The following is a 25,703-nucleotide window of genomic DNA, read 5'->3' on the forward strand; positions in this document are numbered from 1 at the left end:
AGACCATCTCTGCAGGAGTTTGTCAAGGGAGTGTCCTAAGTCTGACCATATTCACTTGCTTCATCAATGATATTGCCCCATTACAAGATGAGGATGTTTGCTAATGAGACAGTTTAGATCTGAAAGAGTTAATTGATATCACATGATAAATTCTTTCCATCATGATATAAAGAACTGTTCCTGGGCAGCACTACAGCTCAGTTTCCCAATGTCCTATTGGGTCTCCCTGTTGTCACCAGTATATATATAATGCTTCAATGATTACACTTCACTTGTATAACTCATATTTAAACTTGTACTATATATTTACCTTCAAGTTGATCTTGATATCCCACAAGAGAACATAATCTATCTCTGATGCAATGTGGCCAGCTATTAATTACTACGTAATAAAGCTATTCACTGTTTATAAGGAGAGAAGCTATCCGACAGGAAGGGGAGCCTAGCAGGGAAAATGGTGGAGTGGCAATGGTAAGGGTTTCTGGGAGTAATTCAGGAGACGCAGCAGAAATTCATCCCAACGAACAAGACACATCCCAAAGGGAGGAAGAGGCAACCATGACTGACAAGGGAAATGAGAAACAGCATAAAAGCAAAAGAGAAAGCATACAATATAGTGAAGATTAATGGGAAACCAGAGGATTGGGAAGTCTTTAAAACCAACAGAAGATAATCAAAACAGCAATAAGCAGAGAGAAGATAAAATATGAGAGTAAGCTAAGCAAGTAACATAGAAAGAAGATTGCAATAGTGAGATATCTAAAGAATAAGAGAGAGGCAAGAGTAGACATTGGACCACTGCAAAGTGAGGCTGGAGAAGTCGTAACGGGGAACAAAGAAATGGTGGAAGAACTGAACAGATACTTGCATCAGTTTTCACAGTGGAAGACACCAGCAGAGACCAAACTTCAGGAGAATCCCAGAAGAGACGATTATAATGGCATAACTAAGGAAAAGGTGCTGGGGAAGCTGAAAGGCTAGAAGGTGGATAAATCATCCAGAGCAGATGGATTAAACCCCAGGTTCTGAAGGAGATAGCTGAGGGGATTGTGGAGCTATTTGTGGTGATCTTTCAGGAATCACTGGAATCAGGGAAGGTCCCAGAGGATTGGAAATGGCTAATGTAACACCTCTGTTTAAGAAAGGAGGAACAGGAAACTAAAGGCCAGTTAGCCTGACCTTGGTCATTGGGAAGAGTTTAGAGTCCATCATTAAGCATGGGCTGCTGCACATGGAAGTGTATGGTAAAGTTGGGCTGAGTCAGCATGGTTTTGTCAAGGGGAGGTTATATCTGACAAATATGTTAGAATTCTTTGAGGAAGTAATGAGCAATTTAGATGAAACAACCAGTGGAAGTGATGTATTTGGATTTCCAGAGCACCTTTGACAAGGTGCTGCACAGGAGACTGCTAAATAAGATTTGAGCCCATGGCTTTAGGGTCTACGTAGTGGTATGGGTAAAGGATTGACTGATTGGCAGAGCAAGGATGACGGGGTCTTTTTGAGGATGGCAGCAGGTGACTAATGGAGTTCTGCATGGATCAGTATTGGGACCACAACTATTCAAGTTATACGTTAATGATGAGGATGAAGGACTGAGGGCATTGTTGCTACATTTGCAGATGACACAAAGATATGTGAAGGGACAGGTAGTGCTGAGGAAATGGGCAGACCGCAGAAGGACATGGGCAAGTTAGGAAAATGGGTAAAGAAGTGGCAGATGGAATACAATGTGGAAAAGTATGAGGTCATGCAGTTTGGTAGGAGGAATAGAGGCGTGGACTACTTTCTAAAAGGAGAAAGACTTCAGAACAGTAAGGCAGAATGGTAGCACACTGGGTAGCACTACTGCCTCACAACACCAAGGACCTGGGTTCAGTCCAGCCTCAAGTGACTGTTTGTGTGCAATGTTTACACATTCTCCCCGTGTCTGCGTGGGTTTCCACTGGGTGCTCTGGCTCCTCCCACAGTTCAAAGATGTGCAGGTTAGGTGGATTGGCCATGCTAAATTGCCAATAGTGTGTAGGGATGTGTAGGCTCAGTGGATTAGCCATGGAAAACATGGGGTTACAAGGATAGGATAGGGTGGGGAGGGTAGGTCTATGTATGATGCTGTTCGAAGGGTCAGTGCAGACTCAATGGGCTAAATGACTTCAATATGCACTGTAAGGGATTCTACGAAATAAACTTGAAGTACAAAGGGACTTGGGAGTCCTAGTTCAGGATTCTCTTAAGGTTATGATGCGGAGGAGCCAGTGTTGGACTTGGATGGACAAAATTAAAAATTACACAGCACCAGGTTATAGTCTAACAGGTTTATTTGGAGGCACTAGCTTCCGAAGCATTGCTTCTTCATCACGTTAAAGATTAACCAGCCTCAGTTGGCAGTGAGGAAGGCAAATGTAGTGTTAGCATTCATTTCAAAAGGGCTAAAATACAAGAACAGAGATATACTGCTTAGATTCTGGTCAGACCATATTATAAGCAATTTTGGGCCTCATAACTAAGGAAGGATGTGTTGGCATTGGAAGGGGTCCAGAGGAGATTTACAAGAATGATCCCAGGGGTTGGTGGTTCAGGACTCTGGGTCTGCATTCGATGGAGTTCAGAAGGATGAGAGGGGATCTCATTGAAGCTTTCAGAACGCTGAGAGGACAGGATAGAGTGGATGTAGAGAAGATGTTTCCACTTGAATAGGAAGGGTTTGGAGGTTTATGGGCCAAATGCTGGGAAATGGGATTAAATTAATTTAGGATATCTGGTCAGCATGGATGAGTTGGACCAAAGGGTCTGTTTCAGTGCTGTACATCTCTATGACTCTGTGACTGTGGTAGCAAAGGCTAGGGGCCAAGTACACAGCCTCAGAGTGAAGGGACGACCCTTTCGAACTGAGATGAGGAGGAATTTCTTCAGCCAGAGGGTGGGGAATCTGTGGGACTCATTGCTGCAATGGGCTGTGGAGGCCAAGTCATTGAGTGCATTTAAGACAGAGATAGATACGTTCTTGATTAGTAAGGGGATCAAGGGTTTGTGGGGGGAGGGTAGGAGAATGGGGTTGAGAAACATGTCAGCCATGCTCAAATGGGTAACCAGACTTGATGGGCTGAATGGCCTCATTCTGTTTCTATATCTTATCACCATTTGTTCTTAAGACATCATATGGGTATGCGTCCCTACATGGTATCAGTAATTTAAACCATCAGGAAGGATTGGTGGCCTTCATTCAATAATATTTGATACTGATAGAGATTGCATAAAGTTCAGCACCATTCAGAGCTCGTTGGATACTGAAGTAACTTGTGTCCAAGTGCAGCAGGACCCAAACAATGTTCAGTCTTGAGCTGATAAATAGTCACTCCATGTGAGTGCCAACAAATGGTGATTGTGAGACCGGTATCGCTTCCAGCTGGCGAAATTATAGACCATGAAAAGAAAGTTTAAAAGACATGGATGTATGTCCTGTAAAATAATTGTTAATCTTAGTTGAGCCTTCCAGTAAGGGGTTAAATCCAGAGATTAAGTAAAAGACAAGTGGCTCAGGATGAGGGCTTTAACATTGTCTAACTGCTATAATGGGTCACGGTGAAGGGAAAAGCCATCACTTGCCATTACCTGATGCAATCAAGAGATTGATCACCACATACAAATGGGATTGGACCTGGCCTGATGAAATCCCTTTGATGAATGAAATGGGTAACTCAAACCCTTGTCCATCTTGTGGCCAGGTGTCATTGCCATCTTATTTCCAAACAGCTGGAGAGATGGTTAGACCATTGTGACCTGATCATCTGAACTGCTCTACTCTTTGCATGGTCATTTCACCGATCACTCTCGGCTTGAATGTGTGTGAAACACACCAAGGAAGATTCCTAACCTTAACCATAACCCATCCTGGAAAGCATAGACAACAAGAAAATACCTGATGTGGTAGTGATACAGTTGATATGCACCATTGTAAATGGGGATGAAACTGAAGGAAATTTGTATGAAAGAGCAGGATTAGTAAGTCTGGCTGAGGCTAACAATCCAATATCATTGGACCAGCACGTTAGGGATTGTGGGTATTCCAGCAAGATCTGGGTGATCTTGGTCTGGGGACATCTAAAATAAAGATGGAGAGTCAGGAACAGTCAACCTGTCTAATGGACCTACAATTCTTACTGGAGGTCCAGCCACATAGAGGCTGGTAAATTATCGGCCAAATCTGAGAGGTACTCAGGCTGAAAGCTTCAAGTATTTTAAGGATAATAACCAAGTCCAAGGTGTCTGGGTCTAAAATGTGTGTGTGGTTTGGGCAGAGAAGTAGGATTTTGCTTGTGATTTGTGAGTAAATAGGGGAGATCATGGCCTAGTGGTATCATTGCCAGACTATTAATCCAGAAACTCAGATAATATTCTGGGGGCTAAGGTTCAAATCCTGCCACAACAGATGGTGCAATTTGAATTCAATTAAAAAACATTCTGGAATCAGAATGACTGGTGACCATGAAACCGTTACTGATTATCAGGAAAAACCCATCAAACTCACTAATGTCCATCAGGGAAGGAAATCTGCCATCCTTACCACGTCTGGCCTACATGTGACTCTAGAACCACAGCCATGTGGTTGACTCTTGGTTGCCCTCTGAAATTGCTTAGCCCCCCCACTCAATTCGAGGGCAACTGTGGACGGGCAAATAATAGCTGGCCAGCCAGCGATGCCCATGTACCATTGTGAGTAGAAAAGAAAAGGTATTTTTTCTAATAATTCTTTATGTCTTTCATCTCATTAATTACCTACCCTTCCCCTTCTTGTGTAATGCCAGCCCAATTCTCCCACACACCATACCTGGATGAACTCTCAGATATCCTGGAACAGACAGTAACGTTGCTGTAAGGAGACAATGGCAGGGATGTTGTGAGCATCCAATAAGGCACAAAGTGAACGTGTGGGTAAGTGAGTAGCCCTGAGGTGCAGCCTGCTCCAACCTATGAGCTGGCTGCCTCCTCCTGTTACAACAACGTTACAGTGTCAGCTGCTAGGACAATCTGTGGGCAGCAATACGATTCAAGCAGTTCAGAAATGTGCCATGATGATGAGGAGAGGCTTGCAAGAGTTCAATGCCAATGTCTGTGGATATGGAGTGAATGTGACTGCTAGCTGTGAGTGTGCTCTGAGATGCTGGTACCAGGTGTTCAACTGGTGACCTGGAGGTGGAAATAGAGAGTGTTATGGACCAGGCCAGACCCCCTCAAAATATCTTCAGAAGGTAGTTTTGACCCTAGTCTTTTCTTATTTTAAAGACAGATATGAAGTGGATATTCCAGGTGTATCGCAGCTGGTCAAACCACACAGCTTTAAGCAAAACTGAATTTATTGAAACACAAACAAAAGAAAACAGAACTTAGAACAACTCAACTATTGAAAAACTTAGTCAAAAGGTGTGGAGCTGGAAAAACACAGCTGGTCAGGCAGCATCCGAGGAGCAGGACAGTCAACATTTCAAGCATAAGCACTCTCCTGCTCCTTGGTTCTGCGTAACCGGCTGTGTTTTTCCAGCTCTACACTTTTTGACTCTGATCTCCAACATCTGCAGTCCTCACTTTCTCCTGTTGAAAATCTTAACTGACTTGATACAGCAGCTTAACAAAGGAGCTGTCCCAATCCAGTAACATCCCATAAACACACCCCTTGACAAAACGTAAATTCAAACACAGGCAGGAGAGAAGAAATTCCAAAGAGATCTCAGTGATAAAAGTTACTCAGGAAGATCTGCTGAAGCTTGGAACCTTTCTGCACAGCAGCAGCTTCTCACTGTTACAGCGAAACCAAACTAGAAAAAACCTGAACTGGAAGATCTGGTCACTTCTTTGCCATTATTAAACTAGAGTCTAGATTAGAGTGGTGCTGGAAAAGCACAGCAGGTCAGGCAGCATCCGAGGAGCAGGAAAATCGATGTTTCGGGCAAAAGCCCTTCATCAGGAATAGAGGTAGGGTGGAGAAATAAATGAGAGTGGTGTGGGGGTGGGGAGAAAGTAGCATAGAATAGACTCCCTGAGATTATTGTAGAGAGAGGAGGAAAACTTCTTCAAGGCAGGCATCCTTGCAAGAGGACTCGCACTCAGGTTCAAATCAACGAGGTAGAAACAAGGACTGCAGATGCTGGAAACCAGAGTCTAGATTAGAGTAGTGCTGGAAAAGCACAGCAGGTCAGGCAGCATCCGAGGAGCAGGAAAATCGACGTTTCAGGCAAAAGTACTTCATCGGGAATAGAGGCAGCGTGCCTGCAGGGTGGAGAGATAAATGAGAGGGGGGAACTAGACTCTATCCAGACTCCTCGGCACCTCTGCCTTTACAGCCCCTTCTAAAAATATCCAAGGATAAAATAACCTTGTTAAAGTGACAACATCATCACAAGAGCTGGAGTCACAAAATATAACTCAGATTTTCATGTCAGGAACTGTCAATGCTTTCTCATTGAGTGGTAGGACAGGAAACTAGATATTAATGAGGTGTGGTTTGCAGTTAATGAGCTTAATAAGAAGCAATTCTCCTCATGATTAGGCACCTCACCCCTTTGACAGAGAGAAGCTCACCTCAACATCCAATCTCTGTTTGAAAATGCAGCAAGTTGCTCCCAATATTGAGAAAGACTTTGCCTGATGTCTCATGTAATTCTCTAAGATTTCTCACCAAAGCCCACATTGTTCAGGTCTCTAGAAGATTCCACTAACCAGTTTTGTGCCTGAGCTAAACCCTGGGTCAGTGTGATTTTGTTCTTTGTAAAAATCATAAAGTTCAGAACCATCATGTTGGGGTAATGCAAACCACTTAGAGAATCTCCAACAAGACAGAATGTAACCACTATCCTTCGACAGTCAATGGTGTTACCATCACTTAATCCAACACGATCAACGTCCTGGTGGTTACCATTAACCAGAAACTGAACTGGACTAGCCAGACAAATACAGTTGCTACAAAGAACAGGTTAGAGGATATAGATACTGCAGCGAGTGATTCACCTCCTAACTCCTTCAAATTATCTACCATCTAAAAGACACATCAGGTCTCTTTGATGGAATATTCCCGATTTCCTTGGTGAGTACAGCGCTGACACCACTTGTAGTTTGACACCATTCAGGAGGTAGCAGCATGTTGAATTAGCACTCTAACACCTTCAAAATTCACTCCTTTTATCACTGATGTTCAGTAGCAGCAGTATATATCATCTACAGGATTCACTGCAATAATTCCCCAAGGATCCTTAGGCAGCACCTTCCAAACCTACAATTCTAGAAAAACAAGTTACAGACCGGGAAACACCACCACTTACAAGTTCCAATCCTTGCACACCATCATGACTCTTCCATCGTTTCCTCACTGGGACTGGGGCAATATCCTGAAACTCCCTCCTGGGCAACATTGTGGGTCTACCTACAGCACTTAGGTTGCACTTGTTCAAGGAGGCAGCTCACCTTCTCAAGGGCAATTAGGGATGGGCAGGAAATTCTGGTCTACATCTGTAAGTGAATAAAAGTAACTGCATAAAAATACATTTTGCCACAGGAATGGCAATAAAGTTCCAAATCAGGAGGGTATGTGGATTGGAAACCATCTTTTATTAAATGGTACTCCTATCTGTCTGGTGCCCTTCTCCTTCTGGGTGGTGGGAGTCATGGGTGTAAAAAGTGCTGTCAAAGGAGCCTCGATGTGTTGCTGCAATCCATTTAGTAGTTAGCACCCATTACAGCGACTGTGCATCAGGGCTGGAGGAAGTGCATGTGTGAGACTGGTGGTGACTATCCCCATGGAGTCTTCAGCAATGTAATGGTTAACAAGCTTATTGCTTCCTTTTTAACTATAATTCGATCTTAACAATAACAATAGCAAGGGAGATGATATTTAGAGCAGAGATACCAATTGGGACCTTGTTATCACAATAGCTACAAAGATTTTAATAAGGCAGTGTGATGTGAAGCAATTCTTTTGACACATCTTGTCGGTAATGGTAAATTCTAAGTCTACATTAGTTGCATACGCACCTGCAGATCTCAGACATGTCCCCAATGTAATGCTTCCAAACTTAAGCAGTTCCTTCAGTTCCTGGATTAGTTGAAAGGAAGCATAGATGAAGTTGTGTCAATTGTTTAGCTGGTTTAATTGTAGGAGAGGTTGCCATTGTGGTAGTGTCCCTACCTCTGAGCTGTGAGGCCCAGGTTCAAGTCCTACTTGCTCCAGGAAGTGTGTACCATAATAACATTGTGCTGAACAGATTGATTCACAAATATCAATTTGGAGTAAAAACAAAACCTTCACTTTCTAGAGTTTATTCCGAAAGTGTTTTTGATACACACAGGATACCATCTGCTTTCATACCTCTGTCTGTATCTGTAAAGGCTCCCGAGGTATAATCACAAAAGCATTAACCCCACTGCAGGCTTTCTCCGCAATCTGTGCCAGGAAAGTGGTGCTGAACTACAGGAAGTCCCAGTTTTCCTGACATGATTGCTGATTGCTGCAAATTGACATTTCAATAAGAAAAGGCAATCTAAATTTGTGCAGCAACTTTGGTTAGAGCTTCAGAGGCGTCCATGGTGGTTGGAGTTTTACTGTAGGGCACACATTGCTGGCAAATTCAGTTCCCAACTCATAACCCTTGCTCCAACCTCATCTCCAAAGCCAAAATCTCAACTCATAAACTCAGATCCTCAATCCCAAGTTACCCAGCTTCAAACTTCCAATGAAACTGCCATCCTTTCTAGCCTACACATGACTGCAATGTGGGTGACGCTGAACTGCCCTTTGTACCTGGGTGGCACGGTGGTTAGCACTGCTGCCTCACAGCGCCAGAGACCCGGGTTCAATTCCCGTCTCAGGCAACCGTCTGTATGGAGTTTACACATTCTCCCCGTGTCTGCGTGGGTTTCCTCCGGGTGCTCCGGTCTCCTCCCACAGTCCAAAAATGTGCAGGTCAGGGTGGATTGGCCATGCTAAATTACCCGTAGTGTTAGATGAGGGGGTAAATGTAGGGGAATGGGTCCGGGTGGGTTGCTCATCGGAGGGTTGGTGTGGACTTGTTGGGCTGAAGGGCCTGTTTCCACACCATAAATAATCTAATCTAATCAAACCACTCAATGCAAGGACAACAGATGCTTACATGAATGAATGAAAGAGGCTCCAAATTCTCAAAGCCAAACCTAAATTCCCAAACTAGGAGAAAGTGAGGACTGCAGATGCTGGACGTCAGAGTCGAAGAGTGTGGTGCTGGAAAAGCACAGCAGGTCAGGCAGTACCCGAGAAACTGGAGAGTTGATGTTTCGGGCATAAGATTGATGAAGAGTTTATGCCTGAAACATTGATTCCCTTAATCTTTGGATGCTGCCTGACTGGCTGTGCTTTTCCAGCATCACATTCTTTGTTTCTGAATTCCCAAACGCCTCATTTTAGGTCTGAAGCTGTTCTCCTGCCCAAGTCCATGTGTCATTGTCACATTAGATAGTGCTGAATGGACTCCTCAGCATTAACCTTTACACATGTACATAACTTCCTTCTGCACCCTGAGGGTAATAGTACATGGGCTGACGATGGATCATAAAGTGGAAACTAATGGAATTCAGGAATACCAGATGTCAGAGGTGCTTAAACTTGGCCTACCTGCTATAAAACTGAATGAATGGTCACCAGAAATCTGCAACCCATTGCCATGGAGAGAGTCTGCACTTGGAAACCATTATGATGCAAGTCAGGCCTAGGGCACCAGCCAACTCCAGGATGGCAGCTGGAGAATGAATGAATGAATGAATGAATGGATGAATGAATGACTTATGTATTGTTACAGGTATCTTGAAGTTACAGTGAGAAAGTGTATTGTCACCACGATCTGTCACCATTTTGAGTTCCAAAAAGAAATTACTTAAATAAGAGTTCATCTTCTGGGAGGTAAGCTCATTGACATTTGTGGGTCAACAATGTTGGCTGGGACCAGGTTTCTGTGGATCAGGGCAACAGGCCACCATGTTTGTTTTGTTAGACAGGTCAGCAAAGGATAAGCACAGGCCCCTGATAGTGTTTGACTAGGGCAGAATGGCCAGAGTGAGGGACAAACCTCTTCTGGATAGTGATACCAGAATGAAATGACTGGACATAAAGCTGGACAAATGGCTCCCCTCTGGATTACATCACCTCTTAAGGACAGTTAGGGATGGACAGTGAATGTTGGTCTTGTCTTGGCATGAGCATTTCAAGAATGAATAAAACAAAAAAATCTCAAACCCTAATCCAAACTCCCAAAGTGAAGCTCTCAATGCTGAATCTGACAAAGTAACTTCTTTACATCCAAACTCTGGTTCATACTGTAAGGCCAATGGTGCTCCTGCTACCTCCTATTATAGACATTGAAAGGTGCAGTTCCTCATGTGGGGGTAATCTGGAATGAGTGGTTATAGTTTTAGGATAAGGAGTAGCAGATTTAAAACAACAAGGAGGAGAAATAACTTTTCTCAAAGGGTCGTGAATCTGTGGAATTCACTATCCCAGAGTGTGGTGGATGCTGGAACATTGAGGAAATTTATGAAGGAGATGGACAGATTTTTAATTGATAATGGATTGAAGGGTTATGGAGATCAGGCAGGAAAGTGGAGTTGAGGCCAAGGTGAGATCAGCCATGATCTTATTAAAAGGTGTAGCAAGCTCAAGAAGCTGAATAACTGACCCCTGTTCTTAGTTCTTATGTTCTCATGCTCATTCTTATTGATTTATTTCCTAGATCAGGTACAGCATGAGGCTAGCTACCGAATTAGGATTACGTTACACTGTCCCCATCAAACCTTCCCCAGGGCATGTACAGCATGGGCTTCGATATAGAGTAAAGCTTCTCTACACTGTTCCTATCAAACACTTCCAGGACAGGTACAGCACAGGGTTAGATAAAGTGTAAAGTTTCCTCTACACTGTCCCTATCAAACTCTTGCAGGACAATACAGCACTGGGTTAGATATAGCGTAAAGCTGCCTGTAAACTGTCCTCATGAAACACTACCAGGACAGGTACAACACGGAGTTAGATACAGAGTAAAGCTTCCTCGACACTGCTCCTGTCAACAGCTTTCAGGGCTCGAATTGGCAGAAGTGTTTCCTACATCACAATGAAAAATAAATGTCAAAAGTATTTGATTGTTTGTGATGTACTTTAGGATATCTGGAGGTGGAATTTGGCATAAAGGAAATACTATTTTTCCCACTTTGAACAGTATTCTTGTGTAAAATGGTGGCACTTTGTTATATGTTGCTTGTGAGATATTTATATTTAGCAACGAACAGTTGGCTAAATGCAAAAGGTGTTATCGGATTTGGCTTCAAAAGATCCATTGAATTGAAAATTGGGAAGTCTGCCCAATATTTGGGAACAACCCACTAACTAGGAAAATTCTGCTCTTCTTTTCGCACTGCATACTGGGTGACATTTTGCATTGTACGCTAAGATTTAACTCTCAGCCAGTAGAACTGGGTCACTGATGTACAGAGTCCATAATATGTCAGGAATGCATTTGACATGTTCCCTGTCATCAAGGGGTTTAAAGACTACAACAACTACCCTTACTCCCTTCATTATGCTTCCTCCCCACTTACCCTGCCCTGTTTGCTGATAATTCAGTCCTCAGTCCCACAGCTGTGAAATGCGGTGAAGTTGCAGATTGGAATTTTAGATGAGGGTGCAAAAGCTTCTTTGGGGAAACTGCGAAATTATGCTTCTGATTAAAAAAGGGAACATAAGTAGATGGGGGACAAAAATAAGAGACTAACATAACTGATGTCGGGTAGTTGTGATTTTGGAATGTATAACTGGAATGAGTACAAAGAATTCCATAATGGTTGTAGCACACAGTGGCTCAGTGGTTAGCACTGCTGCCTTACAGCACCAGGGCCCCAGGTTCGAATCCAGCCTTGGGTGACTGTCTGTGTGGAGTTTGCACATTCTCCCCATGGCTGTGTGGGTTTCCTCCCACAGTCCCCAGATCAGGGGACTAAATTGCCCATAGTGTTAGGTGTGTTAGTCAGAGGGAAACGGATCTTGGTGTGGACTTGTTGGGCCGAAGGGCCTGTTTCCACACTGTAGGGAATCTAATCTAAAAAAATACAAGGTGTGCAGCCCAATGTGCCCTTGTTTATTATCCACACAACTCTATGCTCAGCTGACTTCATCTTCTCCCCTCCTGTGTTTATGTGGAATACATCACTTTAACCTGATAAATAATCATAAAACAATGATAAAGATAATTGGAAAAATATGAGGAGATTTTGTTTTACACACCAGTGTGTTCTGGATGCAATGCGGTAGTGGAGGCAGATGAAATCGTAAATTTCAAATGAAAATCAGATAAGTACAAAGGGAAAGATTGTGGGGGTGTCAAGCAAGAACAAAAGGGTATGGGGGACTGTATGTGTGGCATTAATTGGATAGATATTTCCAAGTGCTGGCACAGGCATAGTTGTCTGAAGGACCTCAAGTGCTGCAAAAGTCTACGATTCTATAATTCAGATGCCTTGTCAATGCCAACTGTTAGATCAATTGACAACAGAGAATAGCTTTTAAATTGGAATCATTAATATTGTGGCTCTAGTTGTATTCAGTAGGCAGGCATTCAGCAATCTCAGGTTGCTAGGGAAACCGAAAGCAGTGGTGACAAAGTGCGGATGAAGGGGAATTTTATGTCTGTGTAATTCTTTAATCTTTCCCCAGATGTACTCGTGCTGTACACGCATTTGCAATATTCTTCCAAACTTCTGTCGACTCTGGAGTGGTTTCGACAGATATCAAATGTAACTTCACTATTTGGAAAGGGAGGGAGAGGGAAAAAAAAAGAATATTGAGAACCACAAACCAGTTAAGCTAACACTAATAATTGGGAAAACACTAGAGTCTATTAAAAATGTGATCACAGAACCTTTGGAAAATATTAACAGGTTGGAACAAAGCCAACAACAGTTTATTAAAGGCAAATCATAAGTAACAAATGTAGCTCAGGAGTCTTTGACAAGGAGGTTGAGTGAAGTGATTATGCCACAATTGAAGAGGGTGAAGACATGACTGCCAAGCTGGTTCAGTGCGCTACGTGCTTGATGTGGGAGGTCAACGACTCTGGTGTGTCTGGCTTGTATCAGTGTGGAAAGTGTGTGCACGTTCAGCTACTGACAGAGCATATTGCAGCACTGATGAAAGAACTCGAGGACCTTAGGCTCATCTGAGAGAACGAGATCTTTCTGGACAAGACCTTCAGCGAGGTTATTACACCAATCGTACCAGAAGAGAGCAGAAGAGAGCAGACGATGAGGAAGGCAGAGTGACAGGTGCAAGAGACCCCAGGGGAAGTACCTGTCAGGAACAAGTTGAATCTTTTGGAAACAGTAGAGACAGATGACACTGCCAGTCCATGAGGTGGCCAGGTCTATCAATCAAAAGTTGGCGTGGAGACAAAGCGGAAGAGTCGGACATCGCACAGAGCCATGGTAATAGGGGACTCCATAGTGAGAGGAACTGATCGGGGTTTTTGTGGCAGCAGACGGGACTTAAGGATGGTGTGTTGCCTTCCTGGTGCCAGGGTTAAAGATATCACAGACAGAGTGCAGGAAATCCTCAAGGACGAAGGTGAAGAGCCAGAGGTGGTGGTACATGTCGGCACAAATGATGTCGGGAAGAAGAGGAGAAACATACTACAGCGGGACTTCGGAGAACTAGGAAGAAGGCTGAAAAACAGGACGTCAAGGTGGTTATCTCCGGTTTGCTTCCAGTTCCTTGGGCTGGTGAGGCCAGAAACAGGGAGATAATGGACTTGAACGTGTGGCTGGGGAACTGGTGCAGGAAGCAAGGAGTTAAATTCTTGGATCACTGGGGTATGTTTTGTGGTAAGCATAAATTCTACAAGATAGACAGTTTAAACTAAGTAGCGGGGGGCGGAGGGGACAAACTGGATGTTTAAGAAGGAAATTGGAGGGAAAGTTAGAACAAGGGAAGTCAAGAAAGACAACTGTATCAATGAGGCAGAAAACTCAAAGGGATCATGCTGTAAGGTTGAGTGAAATAGGAGTTGATGGGAAGGGTGAGGGCAGTAACAAATTAAAAATACTATACATGAATGCACGAAGCATTAGAAATAAGATGGATGAGCTTGAGACTCTTTTGGAAATTGGCAGATATGATATTGATAACTAAGACGTGGCTTCAAGTGGACAGGGCCTGGGAAATGAATATTCAAGGCTACACGTGCTATCGTAAGGACAGATTGACGGGCAGAAGGGGTGGGGTGGCCATGTTGGTAAGAGATGATATTCAGTCCCTTGCGCGGGGGGACCTAGAGTCAGGGGATGTAGAGTCAGTGTGGATAGAGCTGAAAAATACTAAGGGTAAAAAGACCCTCTTGGGAGTTATCTACAGGACCCCAAACAGTAGTCTGGATGTCGGATGTAAGTTAAATCAGGAGCTGAAATTGGCCTGTCGCAAAGATGTTACTACAGTTGTTATGGGGGATTTTAACATGCAGATAGACTGGGAGAATCAGGATGGCATTGGACCTCAAGAAAGAGACTTTGTGGAGTGCCTCAGAGATGGATTCTTGGAACAGCTGGTGCTGGAGCTGACCAGGGAGAAGGCAATTCTGGATCTGGTATTGTGCAACGAACCAGAATTGGTCAGGGACCTCAAAGTGAAGGAGCCATTGGGAAGTAGTGACCATAATACAATAAGCTTCAATCTGCAATTTGAGAGGGAGAGGGTACAATCGGAAGTGACAATATTTCTGTTGAATAAAGGGAAGTATGGAGCCATGAGGGAGGAGTTGGCCAAAGTTCAATGGTGCATTACCTTAGCAGGGATGACAGTGGAGGAACAACGCAATTATATTTCTGTGTATAATGCAGAAGTTGCAGGATCAGTTCATTCCAAAAAGGAAGAAAGATCCTAGGAGGAGGCATGGGTGGCCGTGGCTGACCAGGGAAGTTAAGCAACATATAAAGTTAAAAGAGAAAAAGTATAACATAGCAAAGATAAGTGGGAAAACGGAGGACTGGGAAGCTTTTAAAGAACAACAGAGGATTACTAAGAAGAAAATATGCAGAGAAAAAATGAGATACAAAGGTAAACTGGCCAATAATATAAAGGAGGATAATAAAAGTTTTTTTAGGTATGTGAAAGGCAAAAAAAATGGTTAAGACTAAAATTGGGCCCTTGAAGACAGAAACAGGGGAATATATTCTGGAGAACAAAGAAATGGCAGAAGAATTGAATTGGTACTTCAGATCTGTGTTCACTGGGGAAGACACAAGCAATCTCCCTGAGGTAACAGTGGCTGAAGGACCTGAACTTAAGGGAATTTATATTTGCCAGGAATTGGTGTTGGAGAGACCGTTAGGTCTGAAGGTTGATAAGTCCCCGGGGCCTGATGATCTACATCCCAGGGTACTGAAGGAAGTGGCTCGAGAAATCATGGATGCATTGGTGATTATTTTTCAGAGTTTGATAGATTCGGGATCAGTTCCTGCGGATTGGAGGGTGGCTAATGTTGTACCACTTTTTAAGAAAAGTGGGAGAGAGAAAGCAGGAAATAATAGACCAGTTAGTCTGACCTCAGTGGTGGGAAAGATTAGATTAGATTACTTACAGTGTGGAAACAGGCCCTTCGGTCCAACAAGTCCACACCGACCTGCCGAAGCGCAACCCACCCAGACCCATTCCCCAACACTTACCCCTTCACCTAACACTATGGGCAATTTAGCATGGCCAATTCACCTAACCTGCACATTTTTGGATTGTGGGAGGAAACCAGAGCACCTGGAGGAACCCCACGCAGACACGGGGAGAACGTGCAAACTCCACACAGTCAGTCGCCTGAGGTGGGAATTGAACCCGGGTCTCTGGCACTGTGAGACAGCAGTGCTAACCACTGTGCCACTGTGCCATCCTGAAAGATGCTGGAGTCTATTATAAAGGATGAAATTACGACACATCTGGATAGTAGTAACAGGATAGGTCAGAGTCATCATGGATTTATGAAGGGGAAATTATGCTTGACTAATCTTCTGGAATTTTTTGAGGATGTAACTCTGAAGATGTACGAGGGTGATCCAGTAGATGTAATGTACCTGGACTTTCAGAAAGCTTTTGATAAAGTCCCACATTGGAGGTTAGTGAGCAAAATTAGGGCGCATGGTATTGGGGGCAAAGTACTAACTTGGATTGGAAGTTGGTTGGCTGATAGGAAACAAAGAGTAGTGATAAATGGCTCCATTTCGGAATGGCAGGCAGTGACCAGTGGGGTACCGCAGGGATCAGCACTGGGACCACAGCTTTTTACAATATATGTTAATGATATACAAGATGGTATTAGTAATAACATTAGCAAATTTGCTGATGATACTAAGCTGGGTGGCAGGGTGAAATGTGATGAGGATGTTAGGAGATTACAGGGTAACCTGGACAAGTTAGGTGAGTGGTCAGATGCATGGCAGATGCAATTTAATGTGGATAAATGTATGGTTATCCACTTTGGTGGCAAGAACAGGAAGGCAGATTACTACCTAAATGGAATCAATTTAGGTAAAGGGGCAGTACAGAGAGATCTGGGTGTTCTTGTACACCAGTCAATGAAGGTAAGCATGCAGGTAGAGCAGGTAGTGAAGAAGGCTAATAGCATGCTGGCCTTCATAACAAGAAGGATTGAGTATAGAAGCAAAGAGGTTCTTCTGCAGCTGTACAGGGCCCTGGTGAGACCAGACCTGGAGTACTGTGTGCAGTTCTGGTCTCCAAATTTGAGGAAAGACACTCTGGCTATTGAGGGAGTTCACGAGGTCAATGCCTGGAATGGCGGGATTACCTTAAAAATGAAAGACTGAAGCGACTGGGCTTGTATACCCTTGAGTTTAGAAGACTGAGAGGGGATCTGATTGAGACATATAAGATTATTAAAGGATTGGACACTCTGGAGGCAGGAAACATATTTCCGCTGATGGGTGAGTGCCGAACCAGAGGACACAGCTTAAAAATACGGGGTAGACCATTTAGGACAGAGATGAGGAGAAACTTCTTCACCCAGAGAGTGGTGGCTGTGTGGAATGCTCTGCCCCAGAGGGCAGTGGATTCATTTAAGAAGGAGTTGGATAGAGCTCTCAAGGATAGTGGAATCAAGGGTTATGGAGATAAGGCAGAAACAGGATACTGATTAAGGATGATCAGCCATGGAATGGTGGTGCAGGCGCGAAGGGCAGAATGGTCTACTCCTGCACCTATTGTCTATTGTCTATTGTCAAATCTACTGGAGCTTTTGGAGGATGAAGCTAGTAGAGTAGACAAGGAAGAACCCAATGGATGTAGTGTATTTGGATTTTTCTGAATGCTTTTGATAAAGTCCCTCATTTGAGGTTAGTGGGCACTGCTAAAGCACATGGGATGGGGTAATAATTGGCGTGGATTGAGAATTTGTTGGAACAAACAATTTGGAAGACAAACTGAATATTCACCTTCATTGTAAGAAGGTTTTAGCACAGAGGTAGTGATATCTTACTACAGTTATACAGGGGCTTGGTGAGACCATAGCTGGAGTATTGTATGCAAATTTGGTCTCCCTATCTCAGAATGAATATACTTGCCATCGTGGGAGTGCAGCAGAGGTTCACTAGACTGATACTGGGGATGGTAGGACTTCCCTACCGAGGAGAGATTGGTTTGACTGGGTCTGTATTCACCAGAGTTTAGAAAGATGAAAGGGAATTAGATTGAAAAGTATAAAATTCTAACAGAATTGGACAGACCAGATGCAGGGACAATGTTTTCCCTGCTGACTGTATCAGGAAACAGGGGACACAGTCTCAGGATGTGGAGTAGTCCATTTAGGACTGAAATAAGAAAAGATTTCTTCATTTAAAGAGTGGGGTCCTGTGGGTTCCTCTACTATAGAAAGCTATAGAGATGAAGTCACTCCATATGTTCAAGAAATAAACTTTTATTTAGATTGTAAAGGTATCATTGGGCATGGGGAGAAAGTGGGAGTATGATATCGAGATAAGGGATCATATTGAATATTGGATCAGGCTTGAAGGGCTGAATAGCCTGCTCTGGATCTTGGTTTCTGTGTTTCAAACATTTGGCTGGCAGATATGAGATTGGAAGGAGGATCTCAGAAATTGAAGTGTGCTGTCTAACCATTCCCGTTAACAGATAATAAAGAGAAGCTGACATTGTCCAATCTGCAGCTAGTCAAACAACTATTTACTACAATCTGGCAAAGAGGTGATTACAATTGTTAAGAATTCACAGAGAAGCACAATTTTCTTTGCTTCACAATGAAATTGTGCTGTCTGGGAGCTCAATCTATCAGCCACGATCGTTTTGAGTTAATCCTCTCTGGATATAGCATGCAGTCAGTGACTCATCAAATGGGAAGAGTCCCAATCCATCTCTCTCTTATCTCCTCAGCACATCTTTCAGTCTATTACAGAGACAACCAAGTACTAAAACTCATTTCAAATACATCAAATGATAGAGCGTGAGGTACTTTGCAAAACTTGACATGCCTATCTACCTTTGCACAGATAGAATTGTTTACTTTCTTTCTCCATTGTTACTAGTTTCAGAGAAAACACATCATCCTCTTCAGCATGGATGTGATAAAGGCAATAAATTCCACCGTCACAATTTAACTTCGTTGGCAATTGGTTTATTAGAAGTTGATTTATAATCATTCAAAGATCTTCAGATTTGGGAATTGGTCATTTCCTTTTGGAAATTGCCTAAGACAAATTGAGGTTAAAGAAATGCAAGAGAAAGAAAGCAAGGAATTATGGTCCAATTAGCCTAACAAGTGTTGTCAGCGAATAGTCAATGTCATCATTAAGGACTGAGCAACTAAATACTTGAAAACTTTTCAATTAATCAATGAGAAGCCAGAATTACAAACAAAAAGTGTGGAGAAACTCAGCAGTTCTGGCTGAGAAACAGAGAGAAACAGAGCTAAATGTTTGATTCCAACATCACTCTTCTTCAGAGTGAGAGAGAGCCAGTATTGGTGGGTGGATGTCACATTGATTTCTGGATGTACTTAATCAAGGTTCTCATGAGACACTGTTAGCTGAAGTCAAAGTTCAAGGAATTGAAGGAAGATTATTGACCTGGTCAAGAATAATGTTGAGCGACAGGAGACAGAGAGTAGGGATGGTGGGAAGTAGAAAGATTGACGAATGATTTTCCACAACAATTCATTTTGGGACCTTGACTAATCAGTAACAACTTAGATGATGAGAAAGAAGGTCACATTTCCAAATTTCTTCATGCCAAAAATATAGGCAGCATTTTGTAACTGTAGATGGACACATAAAGCCGCAAAGCGATACTGATAGATTAAATAAATGAGCCAAAGTGGCTAATGGATTTCATTCCAGGCAAACAAAAGATTATCCACTTTGTACCTAAAATGAGTAGAACAGGATGAATCCTAAGTGATGAAAAGGTAGAAACAGTGCAAAGAGACTTAAATGTCCAACGACATATATCATTAAAAATATCATGATTAGATACCAAAAATTATCAAAAAGCCCAATGGAATGCTGACTTTGATATGTAACGGAGGAGAATACAATCTATATTTCATGTTTCAGCTATAGAAAGGCCTAGTTAAACCACATCTCGAATACTGTGTATAGTTCTGGGTGTCACATCCTAAAAAGGATTGCCTTGGGACAGAGCTGTATTCATTGGAGCTGATTGGATTAGTTGGAGCTCTGCTACAGAGAAAGGAGTGAGCTGCTTTTATGAGTCCCAGATAAATCATTAAGTTCTTTTCTATTCTTAAATTTTAACATAGTATTGAAACGTTAAATATAATGTGGAAAAATCAGATTCACACTAATAGACTAAATTAGGGGGCGGAGAATGATTTAGAGATAGTTTCTTTGAGAAGTGTGTTTTAGAACTGACCAGAGAGCAAGTTATATGTATTAGATTTGCAATTGTACCATGTAACAGGGTTAATTAACGACATTGGTGACTGAAGTTTACATCTTTTGAAATGGAGAGGTTTGGGGCTAAGATCAAGAGTTTAAACCTAAATAATGGCAAGTCTGTGGGTATGACAGCTTCCCTTCCAACTCCCTTCTCAGCAACCCCTCTCCCTTGCTTCCATTCCTCTGATCGACCCCCTAATGTAAAAGTCGACTCCCTAATTTTGGCCAAATAACCTGGAATTTTCCATACTTTTTTTAGATTAGATTAGATTACTTACAGTGTGGAAAAAGGCCCTTCAGCCCAACAAGTCCACACTGACCCACCAAAGCGCAACCCACCCAGACCCATTCCCCTACATTTACCCCTTCACTTAACACTACGGGCAATTTAGCATGGCCAATTCACCTAACCTGCACGTTTTTGGACTGTGGGAGGAAGGAAACCGGAGCACCCGGAGGAAACCAACGCAGACACGGGGAGAATGTGCAAACTCCACACAGTCAGTCACCTGAGGCAGGAATTGAACCTGGGTGTCTGGTGCTGTGAGGCAGCAGTGCTAACCACTGTGCCACCATGCCACCTGTATTGTGTAAAAGGAGACCCTAGTTCTTCACAGATAACAGATCAATGTTTATGAATCAGTGAGCCAGTCGTCACATCCCGCTCCAACTTTAAGGTCTGCCAGTTGTTTTGCTCCACTCCCGGTCTTCCAGTCCACTGACTATTGTGTTCTGCCCCGGATTTTCAGAAATACCATAATTCATTTTTTTCTTCTTCATTTAAAGATCATTTGGACTTCTGCTAATGATACATTATGAATTTTAACGGGCATGAATTTCAGCCCCTCAAAAATATATCCAGGTAATGGTTGACCCCATAGACTTAAGCTTAAAAAGTTGTCAAAAAAATTCGACTGTTACTTGAGTATGTACGGGTAACTGCACAAAAGTGAATGGGAGATTAGACGATTAATCTGAATGTAAAGAATACTACAGAATGACTGAAACGTTAATCAGGAGGAAGAGGATGAGAAGAAGCTGGAGGTATTTAACAAGGAAAAAGAGTGAGAATTGGAAGTTAATAATAGATTACCAGGAAATGGTGGATGACATGAACATACAGTGTGCTTCACTGTAAAGGATACAAAGAATAATACCCGTAATAGCTATAAATAAGAGCTGTAAGAGAGAGAAGAACTTAATGAAATAACAATCATCGAGGGAAGTGATATAAACTGATGGGCCAAAAGGCTGGCAAGGTTATGGGTTCAGATAGACTGCATCCTAAGACCTTAAAGTAGTAGCTAGTAGATTTATTGGTGTTAATTTTGTAGAATTCCCTAGATTCATAAAATTAATAGGAACAATGTTCAAGAGAGGCTCATTTGGCGTGGAGCCAATATCACCCCTCTACTCAATAAGGGATGGAGGCATACAACAGGAAACTATTGGAAAGTTAGCTTGACATCTGCCGTAGGAGGGTTAGGCCTGCTGTGCTTTCCCAGCACCACACTCTCGACTCTGACCTCCACCATCTGCAGTCCTCACTTTCTCCTAGTGGGAAGGGTTAGGCAGAGAAATCAAAGGTTATCAGGCTAGATGGGAATGTGAAATTGAAAAATAAGCAGATTCAATGGCAGAGCAGGTTAGAAGGACTGAATAGTCCAGTTCTGTTTCTATTTTGTATGTTCGTATTTCATTTGTAGCGTAGATTTAACAGAGTGATAGCAGGATTCATGGTGTTAAATTACTAGGATAGTCTAAGGATGTATTCCACAGAATAGGCAGTGATTTCATTGTAACATAAAATCCCTAAGTGGTTTGAGATTGGAATGCTAAAAAAATGTTTCCACTGCTTGAGAACGCGGAACATGTTGTCAAAGTGTTAGAATAAGGGTCAGCTAGGAAAGACTGAGATGAAAAGCAATTTCTTCATTTAAGGGGTTTTGAATCTGTACAATTCTTCACCTGAGAGAATTATAGATGTTCAATTGTTCAGCATATTCAAAACAAGGATTATTATGTTTTGGTAAAGTTTTGGAAATTACAGGTTTTGGGGATAGTTAAGGTAGAAGATCAGCCATGGGGCTGTTGAATGATGAAGCCAAAAGCAGCCAAGTTGTGCTCCTATTTCTGACGTAGTTAGGTTTCAGTTGTGGGTCGGTTGATAAAATGCTAATTTAGAAGATTGTAGAATCACGTCCCAGGCAATTATTTCAATTTATAAATCAAAGTTGATACTCCAGTACAGCACTGTTGGAGATGATGTCTTTCCGATGAGATAACAAACTTACAGTCTGATTTCTGCCTCAGTGGTTGATGAAAGAATCCGTGGGAAAATTGTGAAGAGTTAGAAGTACAACATTTCAAAGGCATCAGAATGGTGATATGAATAAGAAGGGTTTACAGGGGTATGGACCAAATGGGACCAGATCAGTTTCGGTTATCTGATCGGCAAGGATGAGTTGAACCAAAGGGTCTGTTTCCATACTATCCCACTCAGTGATGATAACTCGAAAAGCAATGGAGCTTTCCCTGGTATCTCGGTCAATACTTATACCTTAATCAACACAAAGGCAGACTTTCTGGTCATTATCATATTGCTAATTTTGGCTGGTTGCTGTTCCCGCTGTGATTCCGATATTATAACAGGGACTGCTCTCCAAAAATAATTCATGAGTTATAAAATGCCTTGGGGGTGGGGAGAGGGAGTGTCAGTGAATGTGGAAGGTGCTCTCTAAATGAAAGTACTTTTTTGTTTTCCATTTATCAAGGGACATAAGACAAAATATCGAGTTACACCCCAAATCAGTCATGATCTCACTGAATGGTGAAATAGAATAAAAGAACATAAGAACAGAACAGCTAGGAGCAGGAGAAGACCATTCAGCCCCTCGAACCTGCTCCACCATTTAATATGATGATGGCTGATCTCCTCTCAGCCCCAACTCCACTTCTCTGCCCACCCTCCACAACACTTTAACCCATGACCAATTAAAAATCTTTCCCAGTTATTCAATGCCCCACCATCCACTGCACTCCAGGATTGTGAATTTTATACATTCTAGACCCTTTGAAAGATACAATTTCTCCTCAAACTATGTTTTAAATCTGCTACCCCTTATCCTCAAACTGTGACCTCTCATTTAGGTTGCCCCACATGGAGAAACATCCTCCTTATATCTACTTTGCCCATCCCTTTCAGCATCATATAGATTTCAATTAGATCTCAATTGTAAGGAGCTACGTGGTCACTTCCTGTGCCTATGGTCTGAGGTAAATTTGTTCAATCACCAGGGCAGGTGGGGATAAGCAATGAATGCTGATCTTTCCAGTGACACTAATATCCCAATAATGAAAACAAAATACTAATTAGAAAAGAATATAATTTGTAAATAAGTTACTTTGCATCCTCCTCACTAAATATTTGTCACATTACTATTGTTCCAGCCAAACACAGGGAGGGTGAGCCCCTACCGATGTCTGACAAGCCAAGGAGAAAGATCTTTTACAAAACTAATTTCTCAGTCTTCAGTGAGATTTTTACTGACACTTCAAATTCAAAGTAACTATTTATTTCTTTCAATAAAGCTATGTCTTAGGCAGTTCCAGCCCTCTTATCATGTGCCGTCTCCTCTGTGCCTGTTTTCTGGATCCTACTGCTTTGTGACGAGGCAGTGTATATGGTTCCTACTCACGCATCAATGCTAGACCTGCGGCATTTTGTAGCCACACTGTGTAGTCTGTCATGTCATTAAGTTGTCATGTCTGAAGATGATGCAGTGTGCAATCTTTCAGTTAAAATGACAGCTGCAACTTTCATCCTCTCAGAGAATGTAAAGTGCAAACTTGCATTTATATAGCATTGGGATTATAAAATAAAAATCATTCATGGGATGTGAGTGTTCCTGGTTGGCTCAACATTTATTGCCTATCCTTAGTTGCCCTGGAGTAGGTGGTGGTGAGCTACCTTCTTGTACCCCTGCAGTCCATGAGCTAGTAGACCTACAGTGCTGTTGGTGAGAGAATTTTAGGATATTGAATGAGTGACACAGAAGGAATGAAGATATATTGCCCAACCAGATGGTGTGTGGCTTGGAGGGGAACATGCAGATGGTGGTGTTTCCATGTATCTGCTGCCCTTGTCCTTCTAGATGGAAGTGGTTGTAGGTTTGGAAGGTGTTGTCAAAGGACCCTTGGTGAATTTCTGTGGTTCATCCTGTAGATGGTACACACCACTGCTACTGAACTTCAGTGGTGGAGGAATTGATTGTTTGTGGAGACGGAGCCAATCAAGCGGACTGCTTTATCCTGGATAGTGTCCAGCTTTGTCAGTATTGTTGGAGATACACTATTTTAGGCAAGTGTGGACTATTCCATCACATTCCTGACTTGGGCCTTGCAGGGTGGTGAACAGGCTTTGTGGAGTCAGGATGTGAGTTACTCATTCCAGGACCTTAGCCTCTGACCTGTTATTGTAACGACAGTATTTATATGACTAGTCCAGTTCAGTCACTGGAAACTGCTCAGGGTGATGCTTGTGAAAACAATGAAGTGCTTTTGAAGTCTAATTATTGTAACAATGTAGGAAATGTGGCACCAAACTTGTACATAGTGAGAATCCCACAGCCAGTGGGGCTGTTAATCGAGCCACAGCTGGACTTCTACTAAGTACCTTCTGGAAGTCCATATAGACCACTTCAGTTGACCCACTCTTGTCCATTATGTGGGTACCCTTTTAAAAAAATGTACTTTGACATTTGATAAATTCAAATGAACTGTCTTTGATCAACTAATACTTTTCAGATTTCTCAGTTAGTCTGATCCTAATGATAGATTATAATACCTTCCTGACAACTGATGTAAGATGGACAAGTCTGCAGTTACCTCACATTACCCTCTCTTCTTTCTGAAATGACAAAATTTGCAACTTCCTCATCTGATAGCACGATTTCTAAATTTAGAGAACTTTGGGCAACTAGCACTAACATAGCTGCACCAACTCTGTATTTTGCTTTTAATGTCTTGGGTTGTAACCCATTAGATTCTGAATGTGTTTTCTACCTCTGGTCGCATTATTTTCTTCATTAACTTTCTGACTTGTTTCACTTATTAAATCTACTAATTCCATCTCTTGACTTACTTTCTAGGGTCTTTGCTGGTATTTTGTTGTCTTCCTTCAGTGAAACAATGGGTGCGAAATATCTTTTTCGTTAGCCTGCATTTATTTATTTCCCATCATAGATACCCCCGTATCAATCATGACTTGGTCCATGTTTGTGCATTTTTTTAAACTCAACGTATTGAGAAATATATGCTGTTATTTTTGCAGGATTCTGTTCCCCTTCCCTACTTTCCATTAACTTTAGTTGAAAAGATGACCCAGGCATGTTAGCCCGCCTGTCCATTCGCTATCACTCAGGTTGCACTCTCACCCAACGATGAATTTCTTAGAATGCCAGGAAATTATTTGATAAATTGTTCTCTTGCTCTTCATTAAATCCCACCACACAACAGCTTTGTGTTATGGAAAGTTCTTAAACTGAATGGTTTTGTTTACAACCATCTTTCAGACTTGAATAATGGTATATCGTTGAGTAATCATTGATTTAATGTTTGTCTAAGGATTGTTGGTGAAAGTAAATATAATAAATGGAGCTGCTGTAATCCATATAATTAAAAATAATGAATAACAAATTCCACATTTTAAAATGGATATAAAATCTGCATTTTCTAAA

At 42.3% G+C, this 25,703-nt stretch overlaps 1 long non-coding RNA gene across 2 annotated transcripts in view; it reads right to left on the reverse strand.

The window, feature by feature from the left end:
* Positions 1-25,703, reverse strand: part of LOC148147483 (uncharacterized) — a 67,028-nt gene that overhangs the window by 17,668 nt on the left and 23,657 nt on the right. The window lies entirely within an intron of this gene.

This window comes from Chiloscyllium plagiosum, unplaced genomic scaffold (assembly GCF_037043375.1).
Source record: "Chiloscyllium plagiosum isolate Xiang-an unplaced genomic scaffold, Cpla_swu_hap1 HiC_scaffold_16, whole genome shotgun sequence".
NCBI lineage: Eukaryota > Metazoa > Chordata > Chondrichthyes > Orectolobiformes > Hemiscylliidae > Chiloscyllium > Chiloscyllium plagiosum.